We start from the raw sequence: 21,888 nt of genomic DNA on the forward strand, positions 1-21,888 counted from the left end.
TCTTCAAACTCCAAGGAGACGTACTACAAAACTAATGTGCCTTTTGCTGCCAGGTGGACGGAAGGTTGCAAGCATGCGTTCCGCACACTGATTGAAAAATTGACCAATGCCCCGGTCCTAGCATTTGCTGATTCCACAAAGCCATATCTCCTGCATGTAGATGCCTGTTTGGAGGGACTCGGATCCGTCCTATATCAAAAATATCCTGACAGTTTGAGGCCAGTAGCATACGCTAGCAGAAGCCTATCTGCATCAGAAAGAAACTATCCAGTCCACAAACTGGAATTTCTGGCACTGCGGTGGGCAGTTGTCGATAGATTCCATGACTACCTGTATGGAGCCAAGTTCACTGTAAGAACTGACAACAACCCCCTAACCTATATCTTGAAGTCGGCGCGATTGGATGCAACTGGACACAGATGGCTTGCTTCATTAGCTGTTTATGATTTCCAAATCGTGTACCGTGCCGGACGTCATAACATCGATGCAGATGCCCTGTCAAGAAGGCCTCACCCCAACAGACATGCTGATGATGAGTGGGTTGAGATATCTGCCCCTGGGATCCGAGCCATGTGTAAGATGGTAACAATGCAATCAGAGAATGCCACAGTAAACCATCTTAGGGCTGTAGATACCCTGGGAGCACCCCCTGCTGCAATCCCAGATGCCTATGCTTACTCGTCCGAGCTGCAAGTAACATCGCTTCCCAGACTAAGTCATGGGGATCTGCAGAGAGCTCAAAGGACAGACCCCTGCCTCAAGGGAGTGCTGCTTGCAAAGAAACTGGATAAGCCTGTTCAATGGGTCAAGATTGATCATCCTGACACCAAACTGTTTTTGAGGGAATGGAACAAGCTCGTGCTCAGGGGAGGAGTCCTCTACAGAGTAGTTAAGGATCCCCCTCGGCAGCTCCAACAACCAGTGTTACCCCAGGAGTATAGAAAAACTGTTCTGAAAGCCCTGCACGATGACAGTGGACACCTTGGTGTGGACAAGGTTTTGGACCAGGTGAGAAAACGGTTCTACTGGCCCCATCAAAGCAAAGATGTGGAGACACACTGCAAAAACTGTCTTCGTTGTATAGCCCGGAAGACGCTGCCCAAGAGATCCGCCCCACTGGTCAACATACGAAGCCAAAGGCCCATGGAACTAGTGTGCATGGACTTTTTATCTCTGGAGTCAGATAGCAAAGGTCTCAGCAACATCCTGGTCATAACGGACCATTTCACCCGCTATGCTCAAGCCTTCCCCACTAGAGACCAAAGAGCTTGTACCGTGGCCAAAGTACTCTGGGAGAAGTATTTTGTACATTATGGATGGCCGGCCCGGATACATTCGGATCAGGGGCGTGATTTCGAGAGCCGAGTGATCAAAGAACTGCTACAGATGTTGGGAGTGAAAAAATCACGAACCTCTCCTTATCACCCTGAAGGTGACCCACAGCCCGAAAGATTTAACAGGACTTTACTAAACATGTTAGGTACACTGGAGAAGTGCAAGAAAATCCAATGGAGCCAGCATGTTTCGCACCTAGTGCATGCTTACAATTGTACCAAAAATGAGTCCACTGGATTTTCACCCTACCTTCTTATGTTTGGGAGAGAGGCTCGCCTACCAGTGGACATTTGTTTTGGTGTTTCACCTGATGGAGCTGGTACAGAAACTTACCTTCAGTATGTCAAAAAACTGAAACAAGAACTGCAAGATGCCTACCGCTTAGCCCTTGAGTCAGCACAGAAGATGGCCCAGAAGAACAAAGCCAGATATGATCTCAGGGTCCGGGATCAAGAGTTGTTTCCTGGAGATCGGGTGCTGATAAGAAGTCTAGGCGTGCCTGGAAAAAATAAACTGGGAGACAGGTGGAATGCTGAACCATTTGTGGTTTCTGGAAAACTGCCAAACATACCTGTTTATCGTCTCAAGAAGGAGATGGGTCGGAGACTGATAAAAGTGCTTCACAGAAACCACTTACTACCTATTGGGCAGTTAGTGACCGTTCCTTCTATAACTGAACCCAGTACATCTGTGTCCAGACCTAGGACTAGGGGACTGTTGGATCAAGCCCAGAAAACTAGCCAAGAATAACATCCGCTCGAACAGTTAAATTCAAGTTCTGATTCAGAATCAGAGGAAGGTGAGGTCACTCAGATCTTTGATTATTCTGGGAGTGACAAATTACAGAGCCCAGAACCCTCTGCTGAAACTGAGAATATTGGGGAGAACGATGCAGACTTACCTGTGGAGGCAGACGTACCACCTGAAGAAGAGGAGGTTAGTGTGCGTGCAGATAGTGAACCTGAAAGTGTGCTGGATCCTGTTGAAGTAGATCCAGCACCGGATACAGAATATGAAGAGGGGAGAATTCCCTCAGTTTCAGAGCCAAAGACCTTAGAGCCAAGACGAAGTGGTCGTGAAGTAAAGCCGATTGTCCGTCTTACTTATGATTCACCAGGTACTTCTAGGGATGAACCGCTACATGTCGTTCGAAAACATACACAGGGCATTGCCTACTGGATCATGACCAGACCAGATCGGTACCGATCGTGTATAGAAGTTAATCTGATGGGGGCATCAGACAGCAAAGCAGGTTATTTGTATAGCTACGGTAGAGTGACTGATCTCTTTAGGACCGCAGGGAATCTGTGCCTCTGCCTGTGATGACGCCTGGGCAGGATGTGTGTTTCAATTTGAGCTGGGCAAAGCGAAAGGAAGGAGGAGACCCGAGACTGAAAACAGACGCCTGGCAGCTGATCGGGAGTAAATAAACGGAAAGACCCAATACAGACGGTGGAGCGACGCTTTCACTGTCAAAACTATTACAGTTTAAATCAATCTGTAAATACCTAGTATCCAATCGCTGGATGCATCTACAAATGAAAAAGAAAACACCAGTTTGAATAAAACGACACTGCTCACGTTGCACGCCGCCTGACACGGGACAGTCACGTTGACTGCAGACTAGACGGCCGACCCTGCAGCTTGGCCCACGCTCGCCACAAAAGAGAAAAACAGATCTCAGGTCAGTTTGAATTGCGGGATATTCCTTTGTGAATAGTGAGAAAATATATTCGGAAGTGTATTGTGAATTTGAGGAAAATTACGTTTGACTGGAAGGAATAATTGGAAGCTGAAAATAAAAAAAAGGAACGACAGTTTAATAACGTAAAATACCTGAAAGTCAATGACATTCACAAACCTCGTGGAAAATAAGAGTACTCCAACGAAATAAAACACAGAACTAGTTCTGCACAACAGGAACATTGACTGTAAAAAATACAACAAACAATACATGTGCACAGTGGGAGGGATATAGATTGAATAGCACCCTTTTCTTTAGTTTATAATGTTTGTTGCCCTTTAAGCTGAACTGCATTTATTTAGAAATATAATCTATATTACTATAATAAACCCAATCATTGTTGTTAAAGTATACTATTGTTGTGTAATTTGTGTATATATATATATATATATATATATATATATATATATATATATATATACACGGAGCTCTAGCCCTTTGCGGTCCATTTATTAATCGCGCGTCAGGCATGCCAGGAATAATTAATTTTCACACGCGCAGTTAATTTTATACGCGCTGTTTAAAAGTATTTTTTTTCACAGTCAAACGGGTTTAAATGGCCCTGCATATCAACAAAGCACACACTAGGCATCTCCAGCCCCTCCCCAGCCTTTTGTTTGCTATAGCGTTCAGCTGTGTAAGAAATAAATAATAATAATAATAATAGTCGTACATACCGATCGATCATCTCCAGATCACTCGTTTTATCACCAAACTCCTCAATAATGCGATCAAAGTCATTATTTTATTACTATAACATCTGAAAAAAGCTCTGCAAATGTCCATGATAGTCTCAGTGCGCTGACGCACTTAGCCAGCTTGTTTATTATGGACGCCCATTATCTGATACCTGATACCATGTATGACTATTCATGAAATACGCCTTTTTTTTTTTTTTTTTTTTCCGACTTGTCTCGGCTCCTGTCGCTACCACTCGGCAATTGAATGGTTTTCTCGGCTTTTTCCGGAGAAAAAACGACTAAACACCCGTTTATTGCGTTGCTATAATGATGTCGGACCCAGTCCGACAAAGGACCTGTGAGGAATAATTGCAATGTCGGACCCAGTCCGACAATGGACCGCAAAGGGCTAGAAGAAGCTCTCTACTAGTCAGGTCTGTACCCTCCACCCTACTGCTCCCACTGTGCCTTTTGTCCTGCTATGACTGTCTTTCACATCCCTGTTCTGTCCTCCCGTCCTCGTCCTCTGCCCTCCCTCCGCTACTGCTCCTCCAACCCCTCTAACCTCATTTCTCTGCCTCTCCCCCCCTCCCGCACACTCTCTGGTGCACTCTGGAACTGTTACTCTTCTGCTAACAAAGCTGATTTCATCTCTGCCTTTGCCTCCCACCTCTCGCTCGATTTCCTTGCTCTCACTGAAACCTGGCTGTCCCCTGATAACACTGTTACTCCTGCTGCCTTGTCCTCTCTCTACGTCCTGTCCCATACCCCGCGTCTCACTGGACGGGGAGGTGGGACGGGTCTTCTCCTCTCTCCCTCCTTACTCTTTTCGGTCCCCTCCGATCTCATCTCACTCTCTGTCAGTACCTTTGAATTTCATGCAGTCCAACTAACCTTTCCCTGTCAACTCCTGCTCATTGTTCTGTACCGCCCCCCTGGGCCTCTCACTCACTTTCTTGATGAACTCGACTATCTACTCTCCTCCCTCCCCTCTATGTCTACCCCGACTGTCCTGTTGGGTGACTTCAACATCCATCTCTCCAACCCCAGCCACTCTGCTGGATTCCTCCCTCTCCTGCACTCCTTCGACTTCTGTCTCTCTCCGTCCCCTCCTACCCACAAAGCTGGCCGTCAACTGGACCTCACCTTCTCCAGGGCCTGCTGCCCCTCCACCCTCTCTGTCACCCCCCTGGACCTCTCTGATCACTATTTCATCTCTTTTTCTCTGTCTCTCCCCCCTCCCTGCTCCTCCTACCCCCACTGTCACCTCTCGCCGTAACCTCCGCTCTCTCTCCCCCTCTGTCCTTGCCTCCACTGCTCTCTCTCACCTCCCTCCTATCGACTCCTTCTCACAACTCTCCGTAGACTCTGCTACCTCCACCCTCTTCTCCTCACTCACCTCCTCCCTCGACTCCCTCTGTCCCCTCACCTCCCGTCCTGCTCGCCCCTCCCCTCCCCATCCCTGGCTCTCCTCTGCGCTCCGCTTGGCAAGAATCACACTGCGATCTGCTGAAAAGAAATGGAAGAGAACCAAACTCCCTGCTGCCCTAGACCTTTACCGCACTCTCCTCTCCTCCTTCTCCTCTACTCTCTCCTCTGCTAAATGTGCTTATTTCCAATCTGTAATCCAATCCTCCACTAACAACCCACGTAAACTATTCTCTACCTTCTCCTCCCTCCTAAACCCTCCCCCCTCCTCCTCCCTCCTCTATCTCCCCTGATGACTTTGCCTCCTTCTTCTCTTCTAAAATTTCAGATATCCGCAAACTCTTTAACACCTCTCCCTCCCCCGCAACCCCTCCTGCTCCAACTCCTACACCCACTACATCCCCTACTAACTCACCCTCCTTCTCCACCTTCTTGCCCCTCTCAGACTCTGACCTCTCCTCCCTGCTCCAGGGTCACAAACCCACCACGTGTGCCTTGGACCCCCTCCCCACTCACCTCTTTCAAGCTGCTGCTCCTGCTCTACTCCCCTTCATCTCCTCCCTCCTCAACACCTCTCTACTTTCTGGCATCTTCCCCTCTGCCTTCAAAAAAGCCTCTATCACTCCCCTCCTCAAAAAACCTACCCTCGACCCCACCTCCCTCCAGAGCTACCGTCCTGTCTCCCTCCTACCCTTCCTCTCCAAAACCCTCGAGCAGACTGTACACCGCCAGCTCTCTGCTTTCCTGTCCAACCACTCTCTGCTTGACCCTCTCCAATCTGGCTTCCGCTCTGCTCACTCTACTGAAACCGCCCTCCTGTCTGTCACCAACTCACTTAAATGTGCCCGAGCTGCCTCTCTCTCCTCTGTCCTAATTCTCCTCGACCTCTCTGCTGCCTTTGACACTGTTGATCACTCTATTCTACTATCATCTCTTGCTGACCTGGGGATCTCTGGCACTGCTCTGGCCTGGTTCTCCTCCTACCTCTCCAACCGCACTTACCAGGTAACCTGGCGTGGAGCAACCTCCACACCTCACCCTCTCTTAACTGGAGTCCCCCAAGGGTCAGTCTTGGGTCCTCTCCTGTTCTCTCTCTACACCCGCTCCCTGGGCCCCCTCATCGCATCCTATGGTTTCTCATACCATTTCTATGCTGATGATGCTCAGATTTTCCTCTCCTTCCCCACCTCTGACTCCACCATCTCCTCCCGTATCTCTACCTGTCTGTCTGCTATTTCCTCCTGGATGCACTCGCATCACCTCAAACTCAACCTCTCTAAATCTGACCTCCTTTTCTTTCCCTCCTCCTCCCCCTCCTCTGATCTCTCTATCTCTGTTCCTCTGGAATCTACCACACTCTCTCCCTCTTCCTCCGCTAAGAACCTTGGAGTCACCCTGGACCCCTGCCTCTCTTATTCCCAGCACATCTCCACTCTGGCACGCACTTGCCGATTCTTCCTGAGCAACATCCGAAGAATCCGACCCTTCCTCACCAACTATGCTACCCAGCTCCTGGTCCAGGCCCTGGTACTCTCCCGCCTAGACTACTGCAACTCCCTCCTGGCTGGCCTCCCTGCGTCCACCACCCGTCCGCTCCAGCTCATCCAGAACTCTGCTGCCCACCTGGTGTTCTCTCTGCCTCGCTTCGCCCATGCTACTCCACTACTCCGCTCGCTCCACTGGCTCCCGATCACCGCTCGCATCCAGTTCAAGACTCTTGTACTAGCCTACAGATGCCTTGACCAGTCTGCACCCAGCTACCTCCAGACCCTCATCTCTCCCTACACCCCCACTCGACCTCTACGCTCCGCCTGCACTAGAAGACTAGCTCTACCACCGCTACGCTCCCCTGCCTCCAAAGCCCGCTCCTTCTCCACCCTTGCTCCGCAGTGGTGGAATGACCTTCCTACAGATGTCAGGACTGCCCAGTCCCTGACCACATTCCAGCGCCTCCTTAAGACTCACCTCTTCAAAGAGCACCTGTAGAACTTCTCTGTTTGTATCCTGGGACACTATCACCCTTCATGTAAATGTGCTTTATTTTGCTCTTATCAGCCCCTATTTTACTGCATTTAATCCTGTACTTCAGAATACTGTAATCTGCCAAGTTTTTAACCTGTAGTACTTTGTATTTACTCACATCCTGATGTAACTATCACTATTTAATCATATCCTGATGTAACTATCACTATTACCTGCTGTATTATTGAATTGTGGTTTGTCACACTTGTTCTTTACTTGAACAAAAGTTATTGTATTTCTTGCTCTTATTGTATTACTTGTATTGTAACGCTTGAAATGTTTTTGCTTACGATTGTAAGTCGCCCTGGATAAGGGCGTCTGCTAAGAAATAAATAATAATAATATATATATATATATATATATATATATATATATATATATATATATATATATATATATATATATATATATATGCTAAGCTGTGTATAATTGTTAATACTACTACTACAGTAATATTCCCCTGCGTAGTTAAATATATCCTGAGTTAACTATAGGGAAAAAAAGGTTTGGGGTCATTATAATATTGAAGTGAAGTATTGACTGTGTTGCTGCACAATACCTCTTCAGAAATACAGCTGGAGAGTTAAGGTGGGGGAACCTATATTCCCCTGGAGGCACCACGTGTTCAAGCTGCATTGTTACACAAAATAATCCCTTACATAAGTATTATCAACAATTAATAATTCAGCTCTATTCATATTCAGAATGTAATACAGTATTAAAACTATCAAACTGACTGGAAACATGGAACACATTAATTGCGATCGATTCGATACCAATAGGATTATATAAGAGCTGTTGTGTATAGGCAATGTCATAAACGCCGAAATGAACACGGACGGCCTTTATTAAGGGCTGACTCGTTTAGATGTTCAAGAGATCTAGGTGTACTGGACAAATCTACTGGATTTTTTCCAAATCGTAAGTGTACTGCCTGTGATAATGCATTTAAAACTAAGAAAATGCACAAGCCATACAACGAAAAAAAAAGAGTACAGTATCTTACAAGTGATTTTGCTTCAGCTCATGTCATTAATGTGATTTCTTGTCCTAGCCATTTGCAATATGATGGTAAAACTACTAGACAGTTACAATTGCGCATTAATGAGCGAGCATAAAAGATCAATTAGGAGAAAATATATTCATTCACCACTAGCTAGACATTTTGTAGATGCCAAACATTCCGTTTCAGATCTTAAATTCTGTGGCATGTGTTGATTATTACTTTATTCAGTGTTATCACTTATGATTTTTGAATTTTAATTGGATTGGTTTTCCTTTTTTGCAGTTTGTTTATTTGAATTATTGTTTTATTTTTGAGCATTAGATGCATTTTAATGTGTATTTGTTCACTTAACCATACGTCATCCGCTCTCTGGTCCAGACCTCCTCTTAGGGCTCCTGTCCAGACGCCTGTTTGGGCAGCCATCTCCATAGGGTGCTGCGCTTCAGCTGAAGTCCTCAGGAGAGATCCTGATATCCTGACATAAACCACGAACGCAAAGGTTCTTGTCAGTACCTCTTTTCAAATGTCTTCAATTGCCAAATTCCGCAGTCCTCCCAGAGTGAGTCTACGAGAAAAAAATAACAAAACGAAACTGACACTGTCCGTGCACAAAAAAAACCCCAACCACTTGCTGTCTAATCTCGTCCTCTTTATTTTCGTTTACTTCCCTCAGCTTCTCTCTCTTTCCTATTCCGGTATCTCCTAGTTCCATGCTCCCAGTCTCTTAGTTACTCACCCTTTTTATACCTCAAAGCCCTTCTAATTCCAGGTGTGTACAGGTACCTGCAATTGTTTGGGGCGGGACCTGAGGACCGTGTGCACAGAGCTTCTGATAAACAAAACAAAAAAAAGACTTTAATTACGAACTCCGTTTCACCCGTGCACCAAACAAAATAGACAAATAATAATCAACACAGCAAAAAACACAGTGCAAAGCAAACAGAAAATTATGAAAAGAAAAAAAAACGATCTAAATAAAATATTCACACAATACTAATTAATACGTGCAGAAAATAAATAAATAAACACAGGCATATGATTCCCAGCCAATACAACTCTGTTTATGCCCACGTTTCAAATAATGAAATTTCTAAAAGCAAATCGTATTGTTTTATGTTTTCTTTACTTTTAAAGCTGAGAATCAAACACACTTCCGACAACTTCATAGCCCTGCTGGCTACGAACAAGTATTGAGTCGGCTGTTTCCCATGACCCTGGTGATACCGCGTGTTTTCCTAGTATCAGCGTCGGCATTACCATGTGTTTGGCATGCTTGCTGTACACTCTAGCATTGCATAACAAGCTGCCATTACACCTGGACTTCGTGGCGCAACGGTAGCGCGTCTGACTCCAGATCAGAAGGTTGCGTGTTCAAATCACGTCCAGGTCAAAGCCGCCTTTGTTTTTATTCCGCACTATTTCATTTTTTAACGTGTTTGAATTTGACTGTTTCCGGACATTTATTTATACAATTTAGCCTATACAACATATTGATTGTATAGCGATCAAACAGATATTTATTGTATTGCGATTCATTTGTATGTTTCATTTGATACAGCACAATAAACTAAAGTGAATAAGAAATTACTGTTGACCAGTCTTCATTGACACAGTTGGGTAATAAAGTCATATTAACACTTCCTTGCATGAGATAGTGAAAATGTGTGTAACCTTTCAGTAAGTATTTTAAATTCATTTGGGAAGGTTTAAGATTGTGAAGAAGTTTAAATATGCTGCGTATTTGCGCATTGGGAACTTTGCATAATGACGTTTTTATTAATGACACTTTCTTACGGACAGTAGTCAGGGTGATGATACAAGACCAGAGCCAATAAACCTGCTATTTGCTTGTCCTTTCACTACCATATTCTATTGTGCTTGTTCAGAATACGCGTGAATCCTGAAAACATCTCGTTAATATTTAAACAAAGCCAGCAGTCACTTTATTGATCACCCTGTGGATTAACCGCTATTGGAATACAGATGATTGTGTTAAAGATGTTAATAGACTTTCTATGTACACGTTTTAGAGCTAAGCGTTTCTTGAGGCAGTTCAAGCGCGGCACTTTCAGGCAACCAGTTCCAGTGTTTGCCTTTTGGACTTACTCTGGAAGGAATACAAAAAAAAAAAAAAAAAAAAAAAAAAGCATTTGTTGAGAACCGCATTTGGGAGAAAACTTAACAGTTTCGAAATTGTAAAGGCTTCGGATTCTATTATGGTGTTGCCGAGCTGTTGAACGTTTTTCATTACAGGTTTACTGGATTGCCAAAAAGAATGCTATCTCGAAAGATCAGTCTTGTCACGCCGAAATAGCTCAGTTGGGAGAGCGTTAGACTGAAGATCTAAAGGTCCCTGGTTCGATCCCGGGTTTCGGCAAACAACAACACGATATTGGTTTTGTATTATTTTGAACTAAAAAAACAGAGCACATTCATTCTTCAGCGTAATTGGATGAAATAACAGCGTATCAGAGTGCCATTTTCTAATGTGATTAAGAAATGCAAAAAACATCGTCCCTGGGTGGCTTGAACCACCAACCTTTTGGTTAACAGCCGAACGCGCTAACCGATTGCGCCACAGAGACCAACCTGTTAAGCAGCCAAAGCATACGGGAGTGATGAGCAAGGCGAGATGCTGCAGAACGTGATCGAGGGAGCAGAACTCATCAGAACCTGAGATCACATCTAAGAAGAAAGCAACACGGGGCAGGAAAGTCTATGTAATCGATTATGGAAGCACAGCATATGTCGTTTTGTTAGATAACACCCTGGGAGACAACAGAGCAGTGTGTGTAAATAGCTACAATGGAAACCATATACTTACGACTTAATTTTGATACAGAACTGTGGTCATGTGTAATCTGTTTTCATTATGATAAGAAAACTACAGTTCAGTGGATTATATTTGGAATCTTTGGTTCTGTCATTCACTTTTTTCTCAAATAAGATGACAAATTAATAGCTCAGTTGGTTACAGTGAAAGACACCTCGAAAAGTCAGCCCGGCTAGCTCAGTCGGTAGAGCATGAGACTCTTAATCTCAGGGTCGTGGGTTCGAGCCCCACGTTGGGCGTCCTTTTTAAATACAAATTGAAGATGTTTCTTCGAGACAACGGAGCAAAGTCTGATTCTGTTCACATTGTACACAGTATTGCAACAAAATTACTTATTGGTCATTGTCAAATAGCAATTGCTATTGTAAAAAGCATGCATCGTTTATAGCTATAACGAAATTGAAATAAATAATCTTACTTTTTTGGGTTGACTTCAATCCGTTTCTTTTTTTTAAAATTGTCTTAGCATCATTCATGGAGCATCAGTTGGTATGTGCGTAATAAACCCAATCGGGCCTTGATACGATCCCCTAGTGTGTGCTGAAATAAATAATGCGTTTTTCAACATTAACAAACGCAGCTTGTCAGAATGGCCGAGTGGTCTAAGGCGCCAGACTCAAGGACTCTGTCTTTCTAAAGAATTGTGTGTTCTGGTCTCTGAATGGAGGCGTGGGTTCAAATCCCACTCTGACAGTTGACTTTTACTTATTTTTAAAAATAATAAATTTCAGCACTCAATACCATTTTAATTTCCATTTTAAATCGGACTAAAATAGTGTTCCTAACACAGATTGCATTTTTGTTGTAAACAGACTACTTGTTAACGTCACTGAAAAATATTTTGTGTCCAAACATGTTATTTAACTTGATTGTTTTAAAATTCCAAATAACATATTACTGAAAAACATCTCCGTCGACCACTGGATCGTGGTCTCAGGCTGGGACGTGGACCATTGAGAACAGTATAAACCATTTATTACTAGACGCAGCTTACAGGAGAAATGCCCTCCTTTAACATGCTAGGATGATCGACTTCGGCATTCTCCAACTGCTGTTTACATTTTCTAACACGTTATGAGGAAGAACAATATTTTGGTGTCCAAACATGTGATATTTAATTTGATTGTTTTAATATTCCAAATAACATATTACTTTGAAAAACATATATATTTTTTTAATACAGTCCTATTTGAGTATTTAAAATATGGTTATATTCCAATGCCAGCAACGGTGTGTTAATTTAACGGAGCGCCTAACGCCGCTCGGAACGTTCGCATTTTTAAATCCTAACGGTCTCTCCTCAGCTGAGTGGAATGTTCACGAGCCGGTTGCCTAGCAGCGTCTCCCCCTCCTTCTCTGCCCCGCCGTCTCGCCCTCTCTCGTTGCTCCAGCTAGGAGTTCAAATATAGCTTCGTTATATTAGCGCAATTCTTTACTAACTTTTACAAATTAGCTTATTAGGGGCTTCGTGTTTTTAATATGGTTCAGGTGCAGTCCGGACAGACTGACTGGAGCATCATTACAGTATACCGCACTGCGCTCAGCTCAGTGTGGCCGCTGATACACAAAATAATGAACGACTGTTTAAATAAATCACATGTATTGCTTTTTAATGCTAAATATGTATCTGGTATTCTAAGTATTATCAACAATTAATAATTCCCTTTCAAGTCGAAGACGACCACCAACATTAAGTATGGGATATTCCCTGCCCTTGAGGTAGGTAATACTGAGCTCTCTATATCAGAGCTGCCGAAGGCCCCTTCCTGTGATGACGCACTCGGTCCCGCCTACCGAGGGTATAAAACCGTCACTCACCGGAAGATCTCCCTCTTTTTCCGCCAAACCCGTGAGGGCGACCAGAGCGACCTCATGGTTGGTGGTCGTCTTCTCTTTTAGGGAACCAGGGTTACGGTAGGTAACCTAACGTTCCCTTTCAAGTCGAAGACGACCACCAACATTAAGTATGGGATAATGTATACCAGAGCCGTCGCGAGGGAGAAGGAACGGCAGCATATGAGGGACGCACAAGCACTGTCTAACCTAGAGGTTAGCGGTGTGAACTTACACCCTCAAGGACCCTTGTGCCCACAGATGGCACAACAGGATCTACCACATTAATGTGGTAGAATCTGGTGAAAGTATGCGGCGTAGCCCAGCTAGCCACAGCACAATCTCAGACAGTCGAATGCGCAGCTACTTTACCAGTTGGGGGTAACCCTACACCATCATATTCAGTCGACACCGTGTCTGCAATCCAGTGTGACAAAAGCTGCTAGAGGGGCTGTCCTAGGGTCAGTGTTCAGTGATAGAGAAACAGCTGGTCAGATTGACACAGCGCTCTTGTCCTAGCACGTAACATCTCAATGCCTGCACTGGGCAGAGAAATTCAATCTCTCATCCTCCATTGAAGCAACGGAGGTGTATGAAAAGACTCCAGTTCCACAGACTGGTTAATGTGGAAAGCTGTAATCACCTTGGGGAGGAAAGCGGGGTTGGTGCGCAGCGACACTCCACTTCCATCCTCCCACACGTGCATGCAGGAGCTGTGCACAGACAGCACCTGCAGCTCACTGATCTGCTTTACGGAGGTGATAACTAAGAGGAAGGCTGTCTTCATAGACAGATAATTCAGCTCAATGGAATTTAAGGGCTCAAACGGGCCTTCGTGAGAGCCTCTAGCACAATATTAAGGCTCCATTCGGGGAGAACAGTCCTCCTAGGAGGGCGTAATCACCGTGCACCTTTAAGGAAATGGGTAGTCAAAAATGCACACCCGGAGACATAGAATCTACAGGGGCATGGCAAGCAGAGATAGCCTCTGAATACACCTGCAAGGTGGAAGGTGACCGTCCAGCACCAAGCAGTTCCTGCAGGAACTGCAATATGACTGGCCTAGGGCAAGTGATGGGGTCAAGGTTTCTAGCCAGACACCAAGCTTGGAAATATTTCCACTTATAGGTATACAAAAAACCTAGTGGAGTCTGCCCTAGCGCTATGCATGGTACCCACAACTGGGTCCGATAGCCCTAGTTCTAGCCAGCAGTCCCTTACAGGGGCCAGACCCATATCTGGAACCTGCGTGGCTCCGGGTGCCAAAGAGAGCCTTCTGCCTGACTGAGGAGATCCAACGAAGTGGAATCTCCCAGGGCTGGCTATGCAACAGCTGGCACAGGGTCGAAAACCACATTCTCTTGGCCACCTGGAGAACTAATGCTTCTCTAACCCGACTTTTCGTAGAAAAGCCAGGAGCAGCGGTATAGGCGGGAAAGCGTACAAAAAAACGCTTTGGACCACTCGTGGGCTGCTCTCAGTTCCCACGCATTATATCCAGCGATCCGACCAGGGTCCGCGAAGTCCTCCACCTGCCCAGACCGGCCCCCAACAGAGTTGGGTGCGTCTGTCATCACCAATTGATAGTTTTGTATCACTCCTATGTTTGATCCTTTGCTTAGAAGAGAGGTTTGCTTCCACCAGCATAGGGCTTCCCAGCCTAGGCGAGACACGGTCAGCTGACAGTGTCTGTAATGCTTGGGGTGCAGCCTAAGGCACTGAGCCACACTTGGATCGGGCGCTTGTGGAGTAACCCTAGATGGGTGAGTGATGAAGCCGAGGCCATCAGACCCAATAGTTTTTAACACAACACCAATTATACTGTGAACCCTTGCTGAACAGGGCGAGACAGTTGCAAATGGCAGCCACTCTGTCGTCCGACAGGCAGGCTTGCACTGTGTGGGCCACTGCTCCTTCCTGCGACTGGGCAGATCAACCAGTCGTTCAGCTGCTTCATCACCCTGATCACTTGCAGCCGCAAGGGAGCTAGGATGGCATCCATGCACTTTGAAATATGAAATACACTCCCCTGTAAGGTGAAGCGGAGATACTTCCTGTGCACTAGACGAATAGCAACGTGGAATCCAAGTTCTTTCAGTCCAGTGTGATAAACCATTCGCCCGGCCAGACAGCCTGCCGAGTACGGCAGATGCCAGCGCGTAACATCCGGGGCAACCACCGGTGCAGGCGGGGTCAGCTCCAGGGCCACAGCAAGGGCTTGAGCCTGCTGTCTGGCCAGGACCAGCGCAGCGTACAGCTCAGCCGGGGTCCCGGTGGAAATAACGCTGTATATTTTTTTTCAAACTGCAAGGCAGTCAAGAACCGAAAATACACACCCTCCACGCAAGCTGTGCAGGTAAAAATAATAGTTACCACGGCAACGCGGGTAACTGATTTTGTTTTTGTTTTTTTTAAACAAGCCGGCGTAAGCATCTCGACAGCGAGTCTCAGCATAGCTGGATCCCGATGGAGGAATTGCGCTTGTATCGTTTTTATTATTTTTAAAAACACAAGGCAGTGAAATAAAAACACACATTCACGCCCACAACAGCAAGCTGTGAGGGTAATAACGCAGACACCACGGCAACTTGGGTGAACTGAATATTTTAAGCGCACCGAGAGGGTGGGCTGAGGCAGTCCAGCAGAGTCAATTCCACAGCGGGGCACGGCAGAGCCGGAGCCCGGTGGGGGAACACGTGTCTCTTTTTCTTTTAAACTGCAACATTATTATTATTTTATTCCTTAGTAGACGCCCTTATCCAGGGCGACTTAACAGCAGAGGAAAGCAGAAAACAGCGATCGCTGTAAGGCTTTCAGCAGACTGCAATCGCAAAGCGATGTAGGCTGTTAAGCAGAAAAAGAGTGAACACAGCGTAGTAACTGGACAGGGGTGTCTAGCCTGGACTACGTGCAGTCACACGACCGGAGCAGCGTGTAGCTTACCGCGGAGTGAAGCACCTTGCACCTTCTACAGGCAGAAGGCAACGAGGCACCTCGTGCATCGAGCACCCGAGGCGCTATGCGCCCTGATGTACTAAGCACTTGCCTACTAAGCACCATACGTCCTGTGGGTATGATGTGTCGCAGGCCGTACAGGGAAGGACCTCGATATGGTGCTGACTCTGCATTAGCACTGAGGCACTGCTTGCACTACGTTGAACACTGGTAAGTGTTAACGTAGTGTGTCCACTCACTAGCGTTACAGCAAGGTATGCTGAGCCCCGTGCGCACCGAGTATCCTGATTTCACAGATACTGTGCAGCACCGTGAGCTATGTGCCAGGTTGAGCAGTGCTTACGCAATAACCCGTGCGTCCCAAGCGCACTGTGTACTGCATTCGAGATGCTAGGCAGAGAGTCCTGAGACAGGACGTCTGGCTTGTGCATAGCACTAAGCACTGCTTTCACTGCGTTTGACCCACAGGTACTAACACAGTGTAATTTCGCTATGGCTACAAGTAAGGCTATTAACACCACTTACCCAGCGCCGGGTACCGTGGGCACAAGTGCACCGTGTACTACGCAGCATATGGGCACTAGTGTACAACCAACTACGCCTGCACCGTGTAAAATGTACACTGCTTGCAGCGCTTGAGCTGAGCTCAGTGCGTACTGCTATTACCGTGCAGCACCACAGGCTATGCGCTAGTAGAGCAGTACTTACGCAGCGAGCGCAACGTGCACCGCACTGCTTGCCACGAGCGTTCCAAACGCCTTGCACAACGGGTACAGTACACTGCGTGAACTGCGTATCGTGCACACTGTGCGTAACTGCACTTTAGATCAAGCGCAACGTCGAACGTTCTAGACGCCTCGTGCAGCTGGAGCGTAAACTGCATACCCTGCGCTCTGTGTGTAACTTTTTGGAAGGAGCAACGAGCACAGGCACGTTATATGCGCTGTGAATATCGTTCTACGTACACTGCGTACTGGGAACCAAGTACCGTGTGCGTTATGCTCCTACGCTGGCGTCGGATAATACGCAGCCTGTGCCAAGAGAAATCGGGCTATGCGTGCGCCGCGGTACCGCAGCACCGGAGAGGACGCTACGCAAAGTGCGTACCCAGACCGCGTGGTCAACGCAAAGCGTGTACCAGGGGGGGACAGAGGCCGAAGCCGCGGTGGGTGAAGTTTATGTCAAGCAAAAATTACAGTTTATAAGAAGGAAGGAAAGAGAGAGAGAGAGAGAGAGAGAGCACACCGAACGCACATGAACCGACTCACCGCAGCGGTCAGGTTCGGCCGGCTACTCCACTCAGACGGGGATACGGTAGTACCTAGCCCCGAGGAAGGGAGCGCGGCTGGGTCACTCGACAGCGGGGATATGGCAGGCCTAGCCCCGAGGAGGATACTTGTGTAACTCTCTTTAGGAAAAGACTCACTCGCGGGTGGCTGCACACAGCCGCTCACATATGACAGACAGTAAAAAGAGAGCGGCCCACCAAGGGGGCCGTTGAAAGACAGAAAGATGAAAGACTCTGTCTTTTTCAAGAGTCGTTGATTCCAGGAAAGCGGCAAGCCAGCTTTCAGAACGAATGCTAGGAACTACAACTAACCCAAATGGACTCGAGGGCTCTTTCTATCAACACGCTCAGTTCTAGACACAGTCTAGACACACGTCATCACAGGAAGGGGCCTTCGGCAGCTCTGATATAGAGAGCTCAGTATTACCTACCTCAAGGGAAGGGAATATCCCATACTTAATGTTGGTGGTCGTCTTCGACTTGAAAGGGAAGTGGAATTTCAACTCCCCTTTTACCCTTCGTGCAATCCATAAAATTAATAAACTGTTCAAGCGAATACAGTTTTTTTATGGGCTGACTGACCGGGGTGTCGGAGAGCATCGAGGTGTCAGAGAGCTCTCCCTCCTCATCCTCGTCTTCTCCCGCGAACGCCTCCCATTCCTCGGCCGAATCCTCCTCTGTGGCTCCCGACTCATCTTCCTCCGGCTGTGAGGACTCTGCTGAGGGCAGGGCTATGGCGTCACTGGATGCTAGTCCAACGCTGCCGCTAGCCTCCTTCCCTGTGCGGGGAAGCTCCGCAGCCACGGCCTGATCACCGCCGTCGCCGCCGCTCTCCCCCAGCCCCGACTCTCCGACAGCGGCAGCGCTGGGCTGAGACCCCGCATCTCCACCAACCAGCGAGCCATGGCTCGGCTCCCCAGGAGCAGCAGGATGAGCGAACACCCTCAGCCTGACCAGCCCCCTGCCTTTCAGCGCTGCCCTCCGCCGCAGCCGCTGATCTGAGCTTAGGGCAGGCTTGCTTCATATGCCCTTCCTCGCCACAATGAAAACATTTCATTGTGTCCGAGGTTGCAAAAATAACACACTCTTTCCCCTCTATAATAAATCTCCAGGCTACATTAAGATCCTGCCCCGGGTTATGCGGCAATACAAACACTTGTCTATGAAAAGACAACACATGTTTCACCTCGGGGTTCTTACAGCCGAGCGGAATCATTCTAATAGGGGACATGATTTTACTGTATCTTGCCAATTCTCTTTCAATCTCTACATTTGGAATAAAAGGGAGGACATTTGATAAAACCACTTTCCTCAGAGAAATTGAAAGAGGTAAAGCAGAAATAAAAGCACCATTGACAGAAAATCCTTCCTCCACAATCTTATTTACGAGAGTTTCTTGACTTAAAAACACAACAATGGCCTTATTCATACGTGAAGCAGATTTAATATTGTTAAAACCAATTGTCTTACCGACCGATAACAGAACGTCCTCCACGGAAACTTCATTGTCGGGCACACACCTGAACCCATGTCTCCGTGTCAGTCCCTCTATACCGCCAGAGTGTGAGCCCATCTTGGGCTACACAAACTAACTTAGCCTCCCAAATGGCAAGGCCAATAGATAGATAAATAAATAAATAACAATACAATTTGAAATAGAAAGGCTATAAATAAATAAAGCTTTTTTGAAGAAACTTATAAAATTCCTTTTAAATTAACCGTGTAAAAATAGTAAAACCAAGACTCTAAAAACGGACCTGCACTATTCAAACACACCGCTCTCAGCTCGAGAGAGAGAGAGAGAGATAATTGAATTTTAAAATCCCTTTATTGAACAACACAAAAGAAAAACAATAAGACAGAGAGAGCACTTGATCTTTTAGTCCTTGTGCTCCCAGATTGTGGAATGCACAGCAACCTCATCCCAGAAGAGCTACATCAGTTGAAAGGTGCTATATCAATGAAGTTTAGATTATTTTTGATTGAACACAGTAGCTATGGAATTATGGGTAATCAATATATGCAAATTTCAGCAAAAACAAGGACCAAACAAATTGCCTGAAAGTGGCCAAAAGGCTTCTGACAATCACAATATATATATATATATATATATATATATATATATATATATATATATATATATATATATATATATATAATATATGAAATGGAGCAGTACTGTCTCTTATAAGGAGCGTGTTATTCACAGCAGTGTGAAATGGAGTGGTACTGTCTCTATAGGAGTGTGTATTTACTGCAGTGTGAAATGGAGCAGTACTGTCTCTTATAAGGAGTGTGTTATTCACAGCAGTGTGAAATGGAGCGGTACTGTCTCTTATAAGGAGCGTGTTATTCACAGCAGTGTGAAATGGAGCAGTACTGTCTCTATAGGAGTGTGTTATTCACAGCAGTGTGTTGTGGAGCAGTACTGTCTCTATAGGAGCGTGTTATTCACAGCAGTGTGAAATGGAGCGGTACTGTCTCTTATAAGGAGTGTGTTATTCACAGCAGTGTGAAATGGAGCGGTACTGTCTCTTATAAGGAGTGTGTTATTCACAGCAGTGTGTTGTGGAGCAGTACTGTCTCTATAGGAGTGTGTTATTCACAGCAGTGTGAAATGGAGCGGTACTGTCTCTTATAAGGAGTGTGTTATTCACAGCAGTGTGAAATGGAGTGGTACTGTCTCTATAGGAGTGTGTTATTCACAGCAGTGTGAAATGGAGTGGTACTGTCTCTATAGGAGCGTGTTATTCACAGCAGTGTGTTGTGGAGCAGTACTGTCTCTATAGGAGCGTGTTATTCAGAGCAGTGTGAAATGGAGCGGTACTGTCTCTTATAAGGAGTGTGTTATTCACAGCAGTGTGTTGTGGAGCAGTACTGTCTCTATAGGAGTGTGTTATTCACAGCAGTGTGAAATGGAGCGGTACTGTCTCTTATAAGGAGTGTGTTATTCACAGCAGTGTGAAATGGAGCAGTACTGTCTCTATAGGAGTGTGTTATTCACAGCAGTGTGAAATGGAGTGGTACTGTCTCTATAGGAGTGTGTAATTCACAGCAGTGTGAAATGGAGCGGTACTGTCTCTTATAATGAGTGTGTTATTCACAGCAGTGTGAAATGGACGCGTACTGTCTCTTATAAGGAGTGAGTTATTCACAGCAGTGTGAAATGGAGCAGTACTGTCTCTATAGGAGCCTGTTAATCACAGCAGTGTGAAATAGAGCGGTACTGTCTCTATATGAGCGTGTTATTCACAGCAGTGTGAAATGGAGCGGTACTGTCTCTATAGGAGTGTGTTATTCACAGCAGTGTGAAATGGAGTGGTACTGTCTCTTATAAGGAGTGTGTTATTCACAGCAGTGTGAAATGGACGCGTACTGTCTCATATAAGGAGTGAGTTATTCACAGCAGTGTGAAATGGAGCAGTACTGTCTCTATAGGAGCCTGTTAATCACAGCAGTGTGAAATAGAGCGGTACTGTCTCTATAGGAGCGTGTTATTCACAGCAGTGTGAAATGGAGCAGTACTGTCTCTTATAAGGAGCGTGTTATTCACAGCAGTGTGAAATGGAGCGGTACTGTCTCTTATAAGGAGTGTGTTATTCACAGCAGTGTGAAATGGAGCGGTACTGTCTCTATAGGAGTGTGTTATTCACAGCAGTGTGAAATGGAGCGGTACTGTCTCTATAGGAGTGTGTTATTCACAGCAGTGTGAAATGGAGCGATACTGTCTCTTATAAGGTGTGTGTTATTCACAGCAGTGTGAAATGGAGCAGTACTGTCTCTTATAAGGAGTGTGTTATTCACAGCAGTGTGAAATGGAGCAGTACTGTCTCTTATAAGGAGTGTGTTATTCACAGCAGTGTGAAATGGAGCAGTACTGTCTCTATAGGAGTGTGTTATTCACAGCAGTGTGAAATGGAGCAGTACTGTCTCTATAGGAGCGTGTTATTCACAGCAGTGTGAAATGGAGCAGTACTGTCTCTATAAGGAGCATGTTATTCACAGCAGTGTGAAATGGAGCGGTACTGTCTCTATAGGAGTGTGTTATTCACAGCAGTGTGAAATGGAGCAGTACTGTCTCTATAGGAGCGTGTTATTCACAGCAGTGTGAAATGGAGCAGTACTGTCTCTTATAAGGAGCGTATTCACAGCAGTGTGAAATGGAGCGGTACTGTCTCTTATAAGGAGTGAGTTATTCACAGCAGTGTGAAATGGAGCAGTACTGTTTCTATAGGAGTGTGTTATTCACAGCAGTGTGAAATGGAGTGGTACTGTCTCTTATAAGGAGTGTGTTATTCACAGCAGTGTGAAATGGAGCGGTACTGTCTCTTATAAGGAGTGTGTTATTCACAGCAGTGTGAAATGGACGCGTACTGTCTCTTATAAGGAGTGAGTTATTCACAGCAGTGTGAAATGGAGCAGTACTGTCTCTATAGGAGCGTGTTATTCACAGCAGTGTGAAATGGAGCAGTACTGTCTCTTATAAGGAGCGTATTCACAGCAGTGTGAAATGGAGCGGTACTGTCTCTTATAAGGAGTGAGTTATTCACAGCAGTGTGAAATGGAGCAGTACTGTTTCTATAGGAGTGTGTTATTCACAGCAGTGTGAAATGGAGTGGTACTGTCTCTTATAAGGAGTGTGTTATTCACAGCAGTTTGAAATGGAGCGGTACTGTCTCTTATAAGGAGTGTGTTATTCACAGCAGTGTGAAATGGAGCAGTACTGTCTCTTATAAGGAGTGTGTTATTCACAGCAGTGTGAAA

General features: G+C 45.8%; 4 non-coding genes across 4 annotated transcripts; all 4 read left to right on the plus strand.

Annotated features, from left to right (window-relative positions):
* The first annotated feature begins 9,533 nt into the window (after positions 1-9,533).
* trnaw-cca (transfer RNA tryptophan (anticodon CCA)) lies at positions 9,534-9,605 on the plus strand. The gene has a single exon. It is a non-coding gene; the product is annotated as a tRNA-Trp (tRNA).
* Positions 9,606-10,519: 914 nt separating this feature from the next.
* On the plus strand, positions 10,520-10,592 carry trnaf-gaa (transfer RNA phenylalanine (anticodon GAA)). The gene has a single exon. It is a non-coding gene; the product is annotated as a tRNA-Phe (tRNA).
* A 622-nt stretch (positions 10,593-11,214) lies between these two features.
* Positions 11,215-11,287, plus strand: trnak-cuu (transfer RNA lysine (anticodon CUU)). Its single transcript has one exon. It is a non-coding gene; the product is annotated as a tRNA-Lys (tRNA).
* Positions 11,288-11,630: 343 nt separating this feature from the next.
* On the plus strand, positions 11,631-11,742 carry trnal-caa (transfer RNA leucine (anticodon CAA)). Its single transcript has 2 exons — positions 11,631-11,669; positions 11,697-11,742. It is a non-coding gene; the product is annotated as a tRNA-Leu (tRNA).
* The last annotated feature ends 10,146 nt before the right edge of the window (positions 11,743-21,888 follow it).

This window comes from Acipenser ruthenus, chromosome 32, assembly GCF_902713425.1.
Source record: "Acipenser ruthenus chromosome 32, fAciRut3.2 maternal haplotype, whole genome shotgun sequence".
NCBI lineage: Eukaryota > Metazoa > Chordata > Actinopteri > Acipenseriformes > Acipenseridae > Acipenser > Acipenser ruthenus.